The 20,040-nt window shown below is 40.2% G+C and overlaps 1 protein-coding gene across 4 annotated transcripts in view; it reads left to right on the forward strand.

The window, feature by feature from the left end:
- The window catches only part of MICU1 (mitochondrial calcium uptake 1), a 231,387-nt gene that overhangs the window by 201,567 nt on the left and 9,780 nt on the right, over positions 1–20,040 (forward strand). The gene's annotated exons all lie outside the window — the stretch shown is intronic.

Below are 20,040 nucleotides of genomic sequence, written 5' to 3' on the forward strand. Positions count from 1 at the left end.
TTGAAAACACAATTTTTTTCAAGATTTTATATATTTACTTTTAGAATGTGGTGGAGAAAGAGAGGGAGAGAAACATTGATCAGTTGTCTCTCATATGCCCCCAACGGAGGTGACCTGGCCAGCAACCCAGGCATGTGCCCTAATGGGGAATCGAACCAGTGACCTTTTGGTTTGCAGGACAGCACCCAACCATGAACCACACTGATCAGGGCTGAAAACACAATTTTTTCCCCAACATTTTCTTGTGAAAGGTTTCAAATATTAGAACAGTTGAAATAATTATTTAAAGAATATCTGTATGTATGGCTCAGCTAACATTTTGCTATATTTCCCTGATAGTGTATCTGTGCATTTGTTCATGCCTCTGTCAATCTTATTTTTTGATGCATTCAAAGGAAGTTACAAACTTAAGCACACTTTACTCCTAAGTACTTTATCATAAATATTAACTGAAATTCAGTATTTGTTTAAAGTTCCCTTCTGCCCCTTTCACCATCAGCTTCTGCCCCCACTCATGTAAAAAGGGAATTATACAATGTCCATTCTTTTTTATACATTTTTTTATCCCCACCTGAGGACATCCTTTGATTTTAGAGAAAGGGGAAGGAAGGAAGGAAGGAAGGAAGGAAGGAAGGAAGGAAGGAAGGAAGGAAGGAAGGAAGGAAGGAAGGAAGGAAGGAAGGGAAGGAGGAGGGAAAGGGAAGGAAGGAGAGAGAGAGAGAGAGAAACACATCGATTAGTTGCCTTTCACAGGCTCCCTGACCAGGGACTGAACCTGCAACCCAGGCATGTGCCCTGACTGGGAAACAAACCCACGACCTTTCAGTTTGCATGACACCCAACCCACTGAGCCACACCAGCCAGGGTACAATGTGCGCTCCTTATAAAGTTTCTCTCAGTGTATTTTTGAGCTTCGTTCATGTTATTGCATGTACAGTAGTTTGTTCCTTTTTTATAAATAGTAATCCATCTTACAAATACTCCCCAGTTCATCTGTTCTCCTGTTGGATACATTGGCTGTTTCCAGTTATTGGCTATCTTGAATACAGCTGGTATGAACATTGTTCTGTTACTTTTTTTCAAGACATACATCTTTATTTACCTTGCAGGGTCCAGGGGAAAGAATATTGCTTTATAAAAAACTGTCAGACTGTTTTGCACAGCATATCTTTTTACAGTCACCAGCAATGTACAACAGTTCAAGTTGTTCCGCATTCTTATAACAACTGCATTTTTAATTTAAATGATCCTGTAATGTATCTCATTGTGTTTCAGATTTATATTCCCCTGATGACTTCTGCTGTTGAGCATCTTTTTGTGTTATTACTCATATATCTTTTTTTTATTTTATTCATTTTTTTAGAGAGAGAGAAAGGGAGGGAGAAAGAGAGGGAAAGAAACATCCATGTGTGGTTGCCTCTCATGTGGCCCCCACTGGGGACCTGGCCCACAACTCCGGCATGTGCCCTAGACTGGGAATCGAACCAGCGACACTTTGGTTCTCAGCCTGAGCTCAATCCACTGAGCTACACCAGCTAGGGCTGTTATTCATATATCTTTTTTTGTGAAGTGTCAGTTCAAATCTTTTGCCCATTTTTATTAGGTTGCTCGCCTTATTATTGAATTGTAGGAGATCTTGATGTATTCTAGATAGAAGTCCTGTATCAGATATATATTTTCTGAATATTTTTCTAGCTTGTGGCTTGCCTGTTCACTTTCTGAATTGTGTCTTTTGATTAACAGAAACTTTTTTATTTTGATAAAGTGTAATGTATCCAATTTTGTATTTTGGTTTTTACTTTCTGGTCTCAGCAAACCTTTATCTACCACCAAACTATGAAAATATTCTCCTATATTTTTCTTCAAGAAGCATTAGTGTTTTAGCGCTAGTATTTCATATATAATTCATCTCAAATTGATTTCTATATATTGTGTGAAGTAGAAGTCAAGATTTTTTACCATGGACATCCAGTTGTACCAGCACCGTGTGTTGAAAAGGCCCTCCCTTGGTTTGCTTTGGCAGCTTTACCAAAAATCAAGGAACTGCTGTATGACCCAGCAATCCCACTTCTGGGAATATATCCTAAGAATTCCAAAACACCAATCAGAAAGAATAGATTTACGTCTATGTTCATAGCGGCATTATTTACAATAGCCAAGATCTGGAAATAGCCCAAGTGCCCGTCAGTGGATGAGTGGATAAAAAAGGACACATTCACACAGTGGACTACTACATGGTTGTAAAAAAGAAGGAACTCTTGCCCTGGCCAGGTGGCTCAGTCAGTTGGAGTGTCATCTCATACACCAGAAGGTTGTGGGTGTTGATCCCAAGTCAGAGCACTTACCTAGGTTGTGGGTTTGATCCACAGTTAGGGCATATGGGGGAAACAACCAATTGATGTTTCTCCCTTTCTTTCTCTCTAATATCAATTTAAAAAACATATCCTCAGGTGAGGATTTTAAAAAGTTCAAAAAAAAAGAAGAAGGAACCCATACCCTTTGTGACAGCATGGATGGAGCTGGAGATTATTGTGCTAACCAAAATAAGCCAGTCAGAGAAAAGACAAATACCACATGATCTTACTCACATGTGGAATCTAATGAACAAAATAAACTGACAAACAAAAGAGGACCAGAGGCATGGACACATGGAGCGGACAGATCTCAGAGACGGGTGGGGTCAGGGTCAGAGCAGGGAGGGAGTGATGGAAGAGATCAGCCAAAGAACACGTATACATAGCCCATGGACACAGACAGCATTATCGTGAAGGCGTGGAGCGGGGGAGGGGAGCAAAAGGGGGGAAATGGGAAACATTTGTAATAGTGTCAACAATAAAAAAAATAAAATGACCTTTTAAGTTAAGTAGATCCATTCTTAGCTCTCTATACTGTTACATTTATCTGTGTCTTTGTGCCCATATTCACTATCTTGATTACTATAGCTTTATAGAAAGTCTTGAAGTAGAAGGTATTATAAATCCTCCCAACTGATTCTTCTTTTTCAAAGTGCTTTACATATTTTAGGTCCTTTTTATTTCCATATAAATACTGGAATGAGCTTGTCACTTTCTATGTAAAAAAAGAGGTGGGATTGTGATTACAGTAACATTTTGCATGTACATTAATTTGGAGAGAATTGACATCTTGGTGATGAGTCTTCTTCCTTCATGAGCAAATTACATCTCTATTTTTTTGTCCTCTTCGATTTCTCTCAGCAGTAGTTTTTTAAATATGTAGGTTTTGCACATATTTTTTTAAATTAATGCCTAAATACTTTGTTTTTGATGCTATTGTAAATTGAATTTTTACTTCAATTTCCAACTGTTCGCTGCTGTTATTAAAATACAATTGATTTTTGTATATTAAGCTTGTATTCTACAGCTTGCTAAATTCTATTTTTCCAGTTGGAGGTGTCAGACTCATTTTCACCAGGGGCCACATCAGCCTTGCAGATGCCTTCAAAGCACCGAATGTAATTTTAGAACTGTATAAATATTAACTGCTTCTTAACTAGGGGCAAGGAGCTCTACATTCGGCCCTTTGAAGGCCACCACTATGCTGACGTGGCTCTCAGTGAAAATGAGTTTGAAACCCCTGTTCTAGTTGTTTTGTGGATTCCTTAGGTTTTTCTATGTAAGGAATCATGTCATCTGCATACAGAGATAGTTTCACTTCTTCTTTGATATTTATACCTTTTTTCTTGCCTTACTGCAAGAGTGGGCATCCTTGGCTTCTTCCTTGTTTTAGATGTAAAGCATTCACTATTTTGTCATTATGTTGAATATTATTTAGATTAAACTGTTAATAGATACCAATTATCAGATTAAGGAAATTTATCTTCCTAATTTAAAAAGGGTTTTTTATCATCAAATGATGTTGAGTTCCATCAGATAATTTTTCTTTATATATATACAAATTATTTTATTCGCCTTTATTTTTTTTTAAGATTTTATTTATTTTTTAGAGAGGGAAGGGAGGGAGAAAGAGAGAGGGAAACATCAATGTGCAGTTGCTGGGAGTCATGACCTGCAACCCAGGCATGTACCCTGACTGGGAATCGAACCTGCGACACTTTGGTTTGCAGCCCGCACTCAATCCACTGAGCTATGCCAGCCAGGGCCCTATTTTTTTTTAATATAGTAGATTACATTGATTATCTCTTATGTCCTGAATGAAACCCAATTTTGTAATGATGTATTAGGCTTTTTATATATTTCTGGCTTTGATTTGCTAACATTTTGTTAAATATTGAGGGATATTGATCTGTAATTTTCTCTTCTATAATGTCTTCAGGTCTTGTACCAGAGTATACTATCCATATAAACTGTATTTGGGGATTTTTTTTCTTTATTTTCAGAAAGATCTTATGTAAGATTGCTGTTCTTTCTTTCTGAATTGTCTTGACAGTTTCACCAGTAAAATTACCTGGGCCTGCAGTTTTCTTTGTGGGAAGGTTTTGATAATTAAATTTCCTTAGTAAATATATAAGTATTCAGAGTTTGTGTTTTTATCTTACATGAATTTTGATGAGTTGTATTTTTTAGGAATTGGCCCATTTCATCTAAGTTACTGAATTTATTTACATAAACTTGTTTATAGCACTCTGTTATTATATTTGATGCATGTAGAATCTGTAAAATCTGAAATCCCATCTTTTACTGGTAATATTGGTGAATTATATTTTTTTTCTTTTTTATTATTAAGTTTACCTAGGGGGTTAGCAACTTTGTTAAACTTTTCAAAGAACTACTTTTTTACTTTGTTAATTTTCTTTATTTTTTTATTGCATTGATTTCTGCTCATATCTTTGTTATTTTCTTCTACTTATTTTCAGTCTACATTGCTTTGCTTTTTCTAGCTTCTTAAAATGGAACTTTACCTACTTTTTCTAAGATAAACTTTTGAAGCTGCATCTAAATACTTCTTTATCCACATCCCACAGATTTTCACGTTGTATTTTCAATATCATCCTGCTTGAGATATTTGCTGATTTTCCTTCTGATTTCTTCGGTGACCCATGTGTTATTTAAAAGTATATCGTATATGTTGCTTAACTTCCAAATATTTTGTTTTTATTTCTTATTTAATTCCATTGTAGTCAGAGAATTCACTACAAAATTTCACTTCTTTAAAATTGATTGAGACTTGTTTTATGGTCCAGCCTATGGTCAGTTTTTTGATGAGTGTTTCATGTACACTTGAAAAGAATGTATTTTCTATACCTTTAAGTACAGTGTTGTAAAAATACCAGTTAGATCAAGGTGGTTGATAGTGTTCAGATCTTCTATGTCCTTACTGATTTTTTTGTCTAGTTAGTAGGAGAGGGATTTAAAATCTCCACATATGATGTGTGGACTTACCTATTTTTTCCTTTAAGTGGTGTCAGTCTTTGCTTCATGGATATTGAGCTCTGCTATTATGTGCATACACACTTAATGATGAAGATTGTTATGCAAATGATTGCAGGAGGAGGGAGGCGGATGGAGGTGGAAGAGGGTATGGAGGGATAAATGGTAATGGAAAAATAAGAAAAGAAAAAAGATTATTATGCTCTTTTGATGAATCGGTCCTTTAATCCTTGAGAATGTTTCCCCTTCATCTTCAGTAATAAGCCTTTTGTTGACATCTATTTTGTGTGATATCAATATAATATTCCAGCTTTTTTGTGCTTATTGTTTGCATGGTATGTCCTTTCTTTTATGTTCACCCTCCCTGTGTCTGCATCTCTTCTAGACATACAGTTGGGTCTCTACTGGCCTTTTAGCTATATTGCTTTGAATTGTTTTATTTTCGTGGTTTCTCTAGAAATTACAACTTTCATGGTTTACTGAAAGTTAATACTGTACCACTTCAAGCGAATGTAAGAACCTTGCAATCATATAGTTTCATTCACCATCACCCCATCCTTTATGCCATTACTTGTCATTTATATTTCATCTATGTGTGATATAATCCCTATAGTACAATATTAGAATTTTTGCTTTCAACAGGTATGTTTTTTAAGGAATTAAGAGGAAAAATAAGCTTGTAGACTTACCCTCATTTATCATTGACTCATATATATCATTTTGAGTGTTTTTCGTTTATTCCTGAATATCTACATTTTTATCTGGGATCACTTTCCGTGAGGCTGAAGAACTTCCTTTATCATTCTTTCCTTGTAGTACAGATCTGCTAGCAACAAATTCTGTTAGTTTTTGGGTTGTCTGACACTTCCTGTATTTCTCTTTTGGGTGCTGCAATGTGTGATTTCCAAAGCACAGACTAAGGTTCTATAAACATAGTCTTACTTGTTCAGCACTTTTTGGTGGATTCCTTAAGATTTTCTAATTTTATTTTCTTAATCTACACAACTTTTAAAAATAGCAGTTGTTCTCCTTAATTGACACCCTAATTCTGAGGGTTGAATTTATGGGCCTAAAAGTTGGTTGTGGAGAAATATTCAGGGTATGAGGACTGTCTCTGCTCATTGAATGAAGAGAGCTCCTTTTAGATTCATTTGGGTTTACGTGAACTAGTATCTTATTATCAGCCTAGAACATAGGAAGAAATTTCTCCAAGTTGATTTTCCTGTTTTAACTCTAAAGTTGACAAATATTTCAGGATTTGGGGGCGTTTTTCTGGTCAAGTAATGAGAAAAACCATGGCTTCAGGAAGGTGATTTGTTTCCACTTTAAATTAGCTCAATATGGAGAAAACAACAGATTATGCATTCAATCCAGAATCTGTTCACTCAGTTCTCAACACATATATGTATAGAAAGTCATAGGTATGCTCTGCTTGCTGCCTAGGAGGGAGAGCAGGGCACAAAATTCTGTAATTCCCTGTGCCTTTTCTTTACAGACAGGTCTGAATGGTAGATCCAATTTATATACAGTACGCAATGCGACCACTTCCCCAACTAACTACTTCAGGAACCTGGGAAGCTTCTCACTTACCCCTTTTTTAATTTGGGTAAATGATTAACCTGTCAGTTATAGCCAAATTACAGCAATAACGTATAATACATCTATCATATATATTCATACCTCTACATGTACATCTTCATTTACATCTATATGTATACACCAAGTGTTTTGTTCTGTACCTTTTAAAAAAAAATAACCATCTCCAAAACGTAATTTCAAGTAGCATGGTAGCTTTCTACCCTGAATATGATGCACCATGGTTTAATAATTGCTGTCTTTTTGACAATTATATTTTCCCATTGTTAATACTATAAACAACACTGCAATGTAGCTTTGGGTGTAGTTTTTCACAATTTTATCAATGTAATTAAATATCTGTTATAACAGCTTATTAAGAGTAAAATATCTCATTAAAACATCAACCATTGCAGTTTTTTGTTTGCTTGCTTAAAATAATACCACCTCTGACCTTTATAGAATCCTTTGGGAAAATTGATGATGATACGGAGGTGTGTGTGTGCATGTAACACCGCAGGGTCATTTCTCCAGAACAGCTTTGGTGACATTGCTCTATTTCACAAAACAGATGGACAGCATCTGAAAATCCAAAGATACCAGATTTAAAGTCACCACTTATTATAAAAATAAAATTATTAAACTCCTCTTTACATATGCATACCATTTTTTGAAAAGCCCAACTAAAGACAATAGAATTGCTTTAAAGAACAATGATACAGGACGAATCACTGTCCACGTTAAAATTATAGGGTGTCCAAAATAGAATGACTCAGGGTAGTGGTGGCAAAGGAAAGTGCAACCAGGCTGGTTAAAAAGGAAAAAAAAAAGAGAGAGAGAGAGAGAGACAAAGTGCTTCTTTCAAATAACTTCAGGTCATTTCCTGGGATGTTTAGTACCCATATATCCATGCCTCATTATCCTTGCTAATAGAGGCAGTGGTGCAAATTATACAGTCATATCTGATATCCAGAAATATGTTTGGCTTCGAGATATACGATGTTTGGCATTTGTTTTGACTTCTTAGTTTATCTGTGTAACTTTGAATTCCCTGAGTGTAGAATGATAGATATCTAGGGGAAACTGGCCCAGATGCACGCTCAGTAACAGGGAGAAGCCAAGTGTATTCATTTTGTAGGACTGCCATAACAAATTACACAAACTTGCTGATTTAAAACAACAGAAATGTATTCTGTCACAGTTCTAAAGGCCACAAATCCAATATCTACCAAGATGTTGGCAGAGCCATGGTCCCTCGAAAGGCCCTACGGAAAAACCCTCCTTTGCTTCTTGCAGCTTCTGGCGCTGCCGTCATCCGCCGGCTGGGGCTGCGCAACCCCATTCCCTGCTCTGGCTTCACAGGGCCTTCCCCTCCTTCTCCCTCTGTGTCTTTCCTCTGCACATCTCTTACAAGGACAGTTGTCATGGGATTTCGGGCCCAACTGGGTAATTTTTAACCCAGATTGCATCTCAAGATCCTTAACTTGATAACCTGCAAAGACCCATCTCTCAGAGTCACATTCCCAAGTTCCAGGTGCCAAGACGTAAACACATCTTTTGGGGGCCACGCTTGAACCCACTATAGCAACCGAGAAGTATCACTCACATGTAGTCCACAAAGGAAGGCAAACACAAAAATTTAAAAATCTGAGTTTAACTTACTATGAGAATATTTATACTGTCTATTTAAAAACTTAGTTTTCTTAGATACCTAGTTATAGTCTTTATCTGGTAACTTCTGTTTGTCTTTCAGGTCTCAATTCAAATGTCACTTCCTCAGAGAGGCCTCTAGCGTGTGTCCCACTGTCCCTTCCAGGCCCTTCAGCCTGCTGGGCGCACAGGCTCTCCTTGCATGCTCCCCTTCGCTTTTAAACCCTGCTGATCCTGACAGTCCCAGTGGTGGTTCTTCCATTGGTTCAAGTTCTGTACACGTTCTCCCGCAACAGGATCATGGAATGTTACTGCTGAGATGAGTTTTACAAGCGAGGAAGAGAAGTATATTTGTTAAGAACCCAGGTTCTGGAGTCATATTGTCTGGATTTGAATCTTGGCTCTATCATTTACTAGCTGAGTAGCTTTGGGCAATTTCTGGATTTAGTTACTATGTTTTTAAAATCAGGACAATAATATCTACCTCATAGGGTATTTACCTAGTGCCTATCATGCCCTGAATGTTTAATAAACGTCAGCTGCTTCCATTATGAATGTTTACTAGTAATGTCGATAAATCATATTTAGTGTGATTCACCCTTTTATTCAACCAGCAGGAAGGCACTGAGTTATAGCAGCTGGGCACAAGGTCCTGCCCTGCAGACACTCATGGTCTAACAGGGAAGAAAGATAAGTATACAGGCTGGTCAAGTGCTGGTCAAGAAGATTGAGAGTGGAGCCTCTGACCCATGTTAGGGGGTGAGGAAAGGGTGGGGCAGGGGCAGGGGCAGGAGGACTTTTGTCTGCCTTCTGTTCTAATCTCAGCTGCTCCTGGTCTCAGCTGTCTTTGTTTCTTCCCAGAAGGTTAGGACCTTCAGAAATTGGCACCTTTTCAGAGGCCCTGGCACTTTCTCCTTTGGTTGTTGTAGAGCTTGCCAAACTGTCTTTAGACATAATTTAGCATAGAATTTCCCAAAGAGCATTTTGAAGAATGGTATATACTGCAATATGATAATGGTTCTATGGGTTTAGGGAAAAAAAAAGTATTTCATGGTTCCAATAAGTTTGCAAAATGCCAGGTTATGCAGAATTTTTTCCTGTAGCACTACTTCTGCCAACTTTTTAATATGCTAATGTGCATTATTAATCTCCAAGAAAGCGATATAGTTCCCAAACTTGATTTGCCCTAAATGTCTTTTAACAACTTACAGAGCTCATGTTCCTCAGAACAGTTTGAGAACCCAGGCAGGTGGCAAATGCAGATTTCCCATATCACAGCATGATGCCGTCCCTCCAGAGTAAAATGCCAAATTTCGTTGAGGCTCTTTCTTTATTTCTGCATGGCCCATATGAGAGTAACAGCTGTCGGGCTAGAACAAAATGTCCTCAGTGAATTATGACCATTTAAAGGAAAAAAATCTTTCCATGAAATATTGTATGTTTCCACTATAGGTCATCTCTTGTTTAACATTGAAGCAAAATTGGTTTTACTGCTTATTACTTACACACTGGGCATAAAATTACATATATAACTTCTCGAGGGCTGTTGCGTGATTTACCTCATTGCTGAGGAAGGTAATAGAAAATTGAACATGTCTCGCTCCCCAATGGCATCCTGTGATGGAAAGTTAGGAATTATTTGAGTTGGAGCTCTAGAGTGAGCTGTGGCCTGTGTAAGTTAGAGTATTATTATTTCAGCTGAGAGGATAAAAGGTTTTCAGGTGTGGTAAACCCCATTACAAAGCACCTCGTGGTGTTACAAATTCGGTAAACTTGTAGGTCCCATGTGTCACCCATGTACTTTGAACTCTAATACAGGAAAATAATCACACCGATATGGCCTTTAGTCCTCATGTCCCCACACAAGCCTGCCTACATTGAAAATGGCCATTTATGACACAGTTTGGCCTCAATTCTTTATAGTCATTCTATATTTACAGCTTACCTTATTGTCAAACAAGCCAGACAATAAATAGTTAAACCTGTGTGGTAACTCCCACAATATGCCCTCTGCAACCCCAAGTGTTTCTGCTGAAGTGTCAGTTATACCCTCAAACGATTTCAGTTTCCTTTTTCTCTGAAGTGGCATTGATGACCTCTAAGAACCTTTGTGGCTTTCAAATTCTTTGAGTCTAATAATTTTGAATGAGTAAAGGAGTCTCAGGCTTTTGGTATTTAGGTTGCTACTGAGTTGTTGGGGGAGTCAGAAATTAGCAATGGAGTAATTTCTAGCACACAAAACCTCTTGTATTCTGACAGTCATCCCTGACAGAGAGGCTGCCCTACCCCCGCCCCCCACTCCTGAGCTCTGAGAATCCTGTAGCATTGCCCTTAGGAAGGCTGTGAGGCATCACACATCTGGAAAACTAATAGCAACTATTATTCCACCAAAGTTTCTATATGCCAGGCATAATACTTAAGTGCTTTATGGACAATATCTCTCATAATCCTTAAAATTTGAAAGGTATTATCCCCTGTCTATGGATGAGGAAATATAAAACAAAGCAACTTGCTCATGATTACCCAACTAAGCAAGCGGTAAGGCCAGGATTCAAGCTTAGGTCTCTCTAACCTCAAAGTCTAGCCTTTTCACACCGTTGTGTTGCCTCTCAGTATATCCCGAGATGCTGCTGGAATTTGAAAGTCTTTGCTGAAATACCATCCAGGAGGCAATGCCGGCTTGCCATTTTGAACCATGCTTCTCCGTAGCTTCAGAAAGATGGGCTGAAGGCTATTTCCTCCCATTTCCCTTTGCCTAAGAGTTGACCATTTGTAGGGAAAGAATAAAGGCTTTTTGTAAACTCTGACGTTTTAGAGTTAGTACCCTTCTCCTGAATATAAAATATGTATGACATTTTCCCCCTACAGTTGTCTCTCCCATTCACGACCAGGTCCCAAGACACACTCTGACACCTGCGGTGCACGCCTCACAGTGACGCAGACGCTCACAGCTGTTGTCTGACCCAGTGGCCCCCAACCTTTTTGGCACCACGGACCGGGGGTGTGGGGGTGGTTTCGAGATGATTCCAGCATATTACGTTTTAATCAGTGGGAGCCCTGAGCTTATTTTCCCACAACTAGACAGTCCCATCTGGGGGGGTGGGAAACAGTAACACCCGGAGTGTGTTGCTTCTGTCCTGTCAACTCTGTGATCTCATTTTGGTGCTGTCACCACAGAAAACCCTGCTTCACAAAGACAGGATGTTGGAAACGGCAGCGGGCGTTTCAGTGCTTTTGTGGCAATCTCCGGATATTCCGCCATGACTTTAGTCCAGGACGTATGGGGATTTGAAGTTGTCTCAAGCATACTTTTAAGGCCACTGTCATTTGCGATCTCAGGCAGTTGGTCCTCTTTTGCAAGGACAAAATCAGTTCACCTGGCTTATTCACAGATGGGTCGAGGATCCATTCCTTCCCGGTTCGGGGGTCTCTGTGGTTGGGAGTAATGCTCCAGCTCCTCTGAGAGCTGAGAGGTGATCACACGCCAGCTGGGAGAAGGAAGGCCCTGGCTCAGTCTCTTTCAAAATCTCTGCTAATGTTTGAAACATGTCAGAAATCCCATTGTTCGCCCATCGCCCCCATAATTCCAGTTTGGCTTTGAATGCAACCACTTTATCTGCCAACTTGAACACAGTTGTCATTCTCCTGTGAAGCGACAGACTGAGTTCATTGAGCAGGTTGAATATGTCACACAAGTAAGCAAGTTTTGCAACCCACTCTGTGTCACTGAAATGTGCTGCCAGTGGTGACTTTTTTCTAAAGGAGATTCCCAGAATGGCTCCCGCAACTCGAAACTCTGGCCAGTCATCTACCTTTAGAAAGCCATCTCACTTCTGTGTGTAAGAGAAGACGTCCATCTCCTCACAGAGCTGCAGGCATAGACGTGAGTTAAGGGCATGGACTTTAATGTGGTTGATAACTTTAATCACACCCTGTAAAATGTTGTTAAGTTCAGGTGACATTTTTCGGCTAGCCTGCACAGTGTGTAGACTCACATTCAGAAGCCAGCTCTTTGACCTGAGCAGTGAAACCAGAAAGCAGTCCAGTCACGGCAGCCACTCTGTCCGTGCATATACTGACACAAAATGACCAATTCAGTGTTCCTGATATGTAATCAAAGACTGAAACAGTTCAGCTGTGGTGTTGACTGGCAACAAAGGTGCACAACACATATCCTCATGCACATCCTCCTGAAAACACATGGCACAAAAACAAGCATTGTTGTTGCCTTGTTGTCAAGATCGGTAGACTAGTCAACCTGGCTTGGATACCATGGTGACTCATTAATCCTCTCTGACAATTGTGCCTCATTATCCTCTGCTCTTTCATCAGTTTGACTAGTTAGGGTACTAGCTGAAAGAGGAACACCTGCCACTTTTTGAACTGCAGCCTCTCCTAAAAGTTCATGACAAGTGTCCTTAGCAGCAGGCAGGATCAACTCTTCACCAATGTAAAGAGCTGCTTAGCTTTAGCAGTGCGTTTAGCCACTAAGGATGATGCACAAGTACAGTGTAAAAGCTGCACTTTTAAATGCAGCTTTCTTTTTGTTGGCAGTCTTAGAGTCTTCTGCTGTCTCATTATTGTGTCCTTCCCCCTTTTCAAAGAAGCTCTCCAGTGAGGTTTGTTTTTCACTCATTTTGGCTAAGGTCAGTTTGAGGGTTTATTGTGACTGAGACAAGTGTGCAGTGCAGGAAAGAGGCACGGACAGAAGTGGTAAATAAATAATGGGCGGGCCAGATGTGGACTGAAATAGGTGCATGATTCTGACTTAAAGCCTGCCGCCGATGCAGCTGTACAATTGAAGTACATCAACTTACTTGTCACTGTAAAGCCTGCCACCAGATGCAGCTTAATTGTCACTTGCCACTCACTGACAGGGTTTTGATATGAGTCTGCAAGCAGTTGATTTATTGTGGTCTCTGTGCAGTCAAACCTCTGTGCTAATGATGATCTGTATTTGCAGCCGCTCCCCAGCACTAGCATCACCGCCTCAGCTCCACCTCAGGTCATCAGGCATTAGATCCTCATAAGGAGTGCACAACCTGCGTCCCTCGGGTGCTCAGTTCACAGCTAGGTTTGCCCTCTGGTGAGAATCTAATGCCACTGCTGATCTGACAGGAGGCGGAGCTCAGGCGGCAGTGCTAGCAGTGGAGAGCCACACACCTCCTGCTGTGCGGCCTGCTTCCTAACAGTCCTCAGACCATACCAGTCTGTGGCCCCGGAGGCTGGGGACACCGGGTCTAATCTACCTTCTTTTGTATTTTAAAGATTTTATTTATTTTCTTTTAGAAAGAGAGGAAGGGAGGAAGAAAGGGAGAGAAACGCTGATGTGCTAAAGAAACATCAGTTGGTTCCCTTTCGCACACCCCCAACCAGGGACCTGGCCCGCAACCTAGGCATGTTTCAGTTTGCAGGACAATGCCTAGCCCACTGAGCCACACCAGCCTGGGCTGATCTAGCTTCTTATCCCATGTGAGAACACAATAGGTTCATCTGTATTCTTCACCTTTCTAACATATTACTCTTCAGTGAAGAAATCAATACACAATCCCAAATTTAAATAAAGTTATGTAGCACAGAAAGTTTGTATCTCTTTAAAAGATACTACAGAACAGAAAATACATATGTAATACTAAGCTGTCAGTTTCTCAACATCAAAATATACAGGTATGACGACTTAGCTTCTTAGCTAAATCAGGGTATTTTCACCACCTCTACTCACTGGTGTGGCAAGGATTTGTCACACTTTTAAATACTGTTCTAACATCTAGCATATATTGAGCATTAACTATATGCAAGAAACTTATAAGTGTAAATTTTGGTTTTAAACTCAAACCTGAGCCCTGGGAGGCTCAGTTGGTTAGAATATTATCCCGGTACACCACGGTTGCAGGTTTGATCCTGTCAGGGCATGTATAAGAAGCAGCCAAGATGGGGGCGTAGGTAGACACACGGTGCCTCCTCGCACAACCAAAAGAACAACAACAATTTAAAAACAAAAACAACCAGAACTGACAGAAAATTCAATTGTATAGAAGTCCGACAACCAAGGAGTTAAAGAAGAAACATCCATCCAGACCAGTAGGAGGGGCAGAAATGGGCAGCCGGGCAGACAGGACTCGCAGCAAAGCAGCAGTGGAGGACCTGGGGGGGAGAGGCAAGGTGGCAGCTGGTGGACCCAACAAAGTGGTGGATTGTGGAGCAGGGAAGGCAAGGCTGTAGCTGGTGGACCAGCAAGGCAGCAGCTGGTGGAGCGGGTGGTCCCACAATCACATGTGGAGAAACACTTGGGGAGCGAGACGGACCACACAATCGAGGGTCCCAGCACAGGGAAATAAACCCTCAAACCACTGAGTGAAAACACCTGCGGGGGTTGAGGTGGCAGCAGGAGAAACTTTCAGCCTCACAGGAGAGTTCGTTGGAGAGACCCACAGGGTCCTAGAATGTACACAAGCCCACCCACATGGGAATCAACACCAGGAGGTTCCAATTTGATTGTGGGAAGTGGGGGAAGTAACTGAAAACCAGAAGAGAGCGGAACAAGCAGCACTGTTCCCTCTCGGACCCCTCCTGCACATACAGCATCACAACGCAGCAGCAGCATGGGTTGCCCTGCCCTGGTGAACACCTAAGGCTCCACCCCTACATGTAGCAGGCGCACTGAGACAAAAAAAAAAAAAAAATGTCCCAAATGAAAGAACAGATCAAAGCTCCAGAAAAAAGACAACTAAGTGACAAAGAGGTAACCAACCTATCTGATGCACAGTTCAAAATACTTGTAATCAGAATGTTCACAGGATTGGTTGAATTTGGTCACAAATTATTTGAAAAAATGAAGGCAATGCTAAGTGAAATAAAGGAAGATATACAGGGAATCATTAGTGATGGGAAGGAAACTGAGACTCTAATCAACGGTATGTACCAAAAGGAAGAATCATTCAACCAGAAAAGAATGAAGAAACAACAATTCAAAAAAATGAGGAGAGGCTTAGGAACCTCCAGGACATCCTTAAACATTCCAACATCCAAATTATAGGGGTACCAGAAGGGGAAAAGGAACAGCAACAACTGGAAAAGTTATTTGAACAAAATAATAAAGGAGAACTTCCCCAATCTGGCAAAGGAAATAGACTTCCAGGAAGTCCAGGAAGCTCAGAGAGTCCCAAAGAACTTGGACCCAAGGAGGAACACACCAAGGCACATCATAATTACATTACCCAAGATTAAAAATAAGGAGAGAATCTTAGAAGCAGCAAGAGAAAAGAAGACACTTACCTACATAGGAGTTCCCATCAGACTGATGGGAACAGCTGATTTCTCAAAAGAGACCTTATAGGCAAGAAGGGGCTAGAAAGAAGTATTCCAAGTCATGAAAGGCAAGGACCTACATCTAAGATTGCTCTATCCAGCAAAGCTTTCATTTAGAATGGAAGGGCAGATAAAGCGTTTCTCAGATAAGGTCAAGTTAAAGGAGTTCATCATCACCAAGCCCTGATTTTATGAAATGTTAAAGGGACTTACCTAAGAAAAAGAAGATAGAAAATATGAACAGTAAAATGACAGCAAACTCACAGTTATTAACAACCACATCTAAAGCAAAAACAAACCAAGCAAACAACTAGAACAGGAACAGAACCACAGAAATGGAGATCACATGGAGGGTTAGCAACAGGGGAGTGGGAGGAGCAGAGAGGGGGGAAAGGTACAGAGAATAAGTAGCATAGATGGCAGGTAGAAAATAGACAGGGTGAGGGCGAGAATAGTATGGGAAATGTAGAAGCCAAAGAACTTATATGTATGACCCATGGACATGAACTAAAGTGGGGGAATGTGGGTGGGAGAGGGAGTGCAGGGTGAAGGGGAATAAAGGGGGGAAATGAGACAACTGTAATAGCATAATCAATAAAATATATTTTTAAAAAAGAATCAGCCAATAAATGCACAAATAAGTGGAACAACAAATCAGTGTTTCTCTCTCTTTCTCCCTGTCCCTTTCAAAACATCAATAATTTTTAAAAAATAAAATAAACTCAAACCTGAGCTTGAGGACCTGCGTCTTACTAGCTTTGTGACCTTTTCCTTGCCTGTTTATCTTATTAAAGAGCTAATAGCCTAGAAACAACCTGTCCCAATATACAAAAAGTGATGTTTTTTTAAATTTTTAAGTTATCGTAGGAGCTGATGAGGGTTACTTTTGTTCTCTTAGGAAGTAGTAGTATCTGTTGGGGTTTTTTTTTCATTCATTATTGAGATTGAAATGATTTTAGAAATTATGAGTTGTCTGTGCTTATTAATGAGAAGGATCAGAGCTTTTAGCTTTTCCTAAGTTTAATCATTTAGATATTCTTGGAATCATTGCTTTCAGAAGATGTTATCACTATCTAATTTCTCTGTTCCTAGGAATATCTAACCTTTGTTAGTATCTCTGATATCCTCAGCATGTAAGGCAAAATTTTCTACCAGACTGTAAACTCTTTGGGACCCGAACCAGGTATCCCCATCTTTGCATTCTCCTCTGAGCCTGGAACAGTTCTATATCTACAGTAGATGTTCGGTTAATGTTGAATACATGAGTGCATTAACTGTGAACACGATCCATCCTGGAAAGAGGGTGCAGTGCTCTAACAGAGGCCTAGGGACATGACAGGACTGTGATAGCCTCCCATGTCGTTAATTTTCTTGCCACCAAGAGCAAGCCACAGCTTCTCTGACCCTCAGGTTAGAGTCATATTAAATTATCTCCAAGAGTTCTTCTACATTTGAAATTCTGTGACTATAACCGAATCAGCTTCTTACAGAATGCACTGATGTTTTAAGGGACATGTTATAGCCTGAAGCTATATCCAAATCGGTGTGAAAATGAGCTAACTTAAAATTATCAGAGTATTTGAAATCAGAGCAAGGCTGTTGAATTCCCAAAAGAAGGATGGAAGTTTTAATTTATTTTCTTTTTCAAAAATTTAAAACTTAATTAGACCTTGGTTAGGACCTATGTAAGATCTAATTAATGGAGCTTGGTTTAGTAGTTGCAGAAGAGTGACGATTCTGTATAATGTGCCTGAAATGGGCACAGCTATGTATAAAGTATGGTTTGAGGAACCTCAAAAGGACATTCCCAACCATAAATACCTTCCCCACTTAGCCTTCTTGCTGCATAACAAGTTTCTACAAATTTAGCAGCTAAAAACACCACCTGTTCATTATCTCAGTCTCTATCAGTCAGAGTGTGGGCACAGCATAGCTGGGTTGTCTGCTCAGAGTCGTCACAAGGCTGAAATCAAGGGGGCAGAAGGGCTGCATTCTCGTGTGGAATTTAGGGTCCTCTTCCAAGCTCATGTGGGTTCTTGGCAGAATTCAGTTCCTTTTGGTTGTGGGACTGAGGTCCCCTTTCTCTCGCTGGCTGTGGACGAGGAATCACTCTCAGCCGGCCACGGGGGTTCTCTGCCACGCAGCCTCTCTCGGCCCTCTCCCAACATGGCAATTCATGTCTTCAAAGCCAGCTGTGGAGTCTCTTTCCCCAGTGTGCTGAGATGGATTCCTGTGTCATATAATCACAACCATGGGAGTGCTTATCCATGACCTTCCCCATATATAACCTAAATCACAGGAGTAGTATCCCATCATAGTCAGGCCCTGCCCCCATGCAAGGGGAGGAGATAACACAGGATGTGTGTACACCAGAGGGTGGGAAACGCTGGGGGCCATCTCAGAATTCTGCCCACCACCCCAGTCATAATTCCAGAAATTCCCCCCTGTAGATTTTCTTTGAGAACTTCCCAAGATATGGACATTTTAACTGATTTAAGCCATGCTATCTAAAAATAACAACATAGCAGTCATAAAATTTAGGGCTGAAATGGAGCTTAGAAATCATTTTATTTAAACCCTTACTATGTTATTTTTAACCTCTTCATTTACACATGAAGAAAATTACTTGCTCAAATCACAGCTAATGTGATGTGGACAGACCAGAGAGTGAGGGTCACAGACTCCCATACCACCGGTCTCTGTGGTGCCCGGTACCCGCTGCTGCTGGAAGGACCCAGAAAAGCATGTAGGGGACTCGGGGCTCGCGTGTGAAGGCAGGATATGGGGAAACTCCCTGTGAGACTGTGGGAGAGCATCCCGCAGACGGCCACAGCAGGAAGGCAGAGGCAGGGGTGCCACACAGACGTGGGGAAGAGGTTGTGGGGGAAGGAGCCCCATTTTATAAATTCTCTTGAAGTTTAGGGGAAGCAAGCCCCAGTGCCTCAGTTCATCGTTTCACTTTGTAAAAACATTTATATGTGAAGAAGAGTGTTTGTTGGCCAGGATTCCATTCACTTAAGACAAAGGCATCCATTTTAAAGGTAAAATTATTCATGATGTAGACAAGGAAGCGCAAATTGTGAAAGAAATACTTGTTTTATGAGGCACTTTCTCTCTAGAGACCTGGTTTATTTCCCCCAGTTTAAAGTCACTTAGCAATTCTAAAGATTGATTCTGACAACTACATTGCTTTGAATACATTGTGATTTAGTAAAATTTTATGAGCTATCTAGGAGAGAGTAAGAGAGCTGCTTTAGGGACTGGTGATCACCAGTGAGGGGGAGAGGAGGGTGAGGGTTGGACAAACCGTCAAAACATCTGCATAAACAGATAGGCAGGGACAAAGTCAGCCAACATGGCGTCCTACAGAGAAGAGGATCAGAAAGGAATCACACCAACTGGGGAAGTATAGTGACTTAGTATTTATTGCAAGCACTGCTTCTTTGGGGACTTTAAGGTTTACTATCCTTGGAAACTTCTGGAGCTTTCATAAGACACTTACAAATGTGAAGAGTACTTAGCCTTTCATGTAACTTCAGCAAACTGAATTTAAATATGTCAGTTGCTCTTACTTTAGCTATCAGAGATTCAGACTCTGTTGAAGCTAACTAGTACAGACCACAAAAGAAGTGATTTTGTAAAGGGGGTGGATAAATGCACCTGTTCCTGAAGATTGAGGTTAGAGTAAATTAGGAAATTGTGAAAGAAATAATGGTACATCCTGTTGGTGGAATGCTATGCAGCTGTTAAAAAGGAACTGTTTATGACCCAGCATGTTGTTAAGTATAAATGAGTAAAGCAAAACTGCATATTTTGGCATACTGTCATTTTTGTGAAAAGAGATAAAGTATAAATGCTTCACTTTATATCCATAAAATATTTCTGGGGGAACTGGGGATACTGGTTGCCTCTGGACAACTAGCTGACAACTGGAATATCAGGTAGGGAGAGAGACTGGAACCCTTTTTTGTACCGTGTGAATTTTGAAACAGGTGAACATATTAACTAATGAAAAATAACTTTTTTAATAAAAAGAATGAAATTTTAAAGAGTCTAAGAAGGAAGCAAGTTAATGTGGTAAATTGGTCTCCAAATAAGACCTGGCTTCGTAATAAGATTTCCGTGCAAGGAGATTTGACCAGCCCTCTGCAACATCTTT

This window comes from Phyllostomus hastatus, unplaced genomic scaffold, assembly GCF_019186645.2.
Source record: "Phyllostomus hastatus isolate PE091 unplaced genomic scaffold, TTU_PhHast_1.1 phas_contig_38, whole genome shotgun sequence".
NCBI lineage: Eukaryota > Metazoa > Chordata > Mammalia > Chiroptera > Phyllostomidae > Phyllostomus > Phyllostomus hastatus.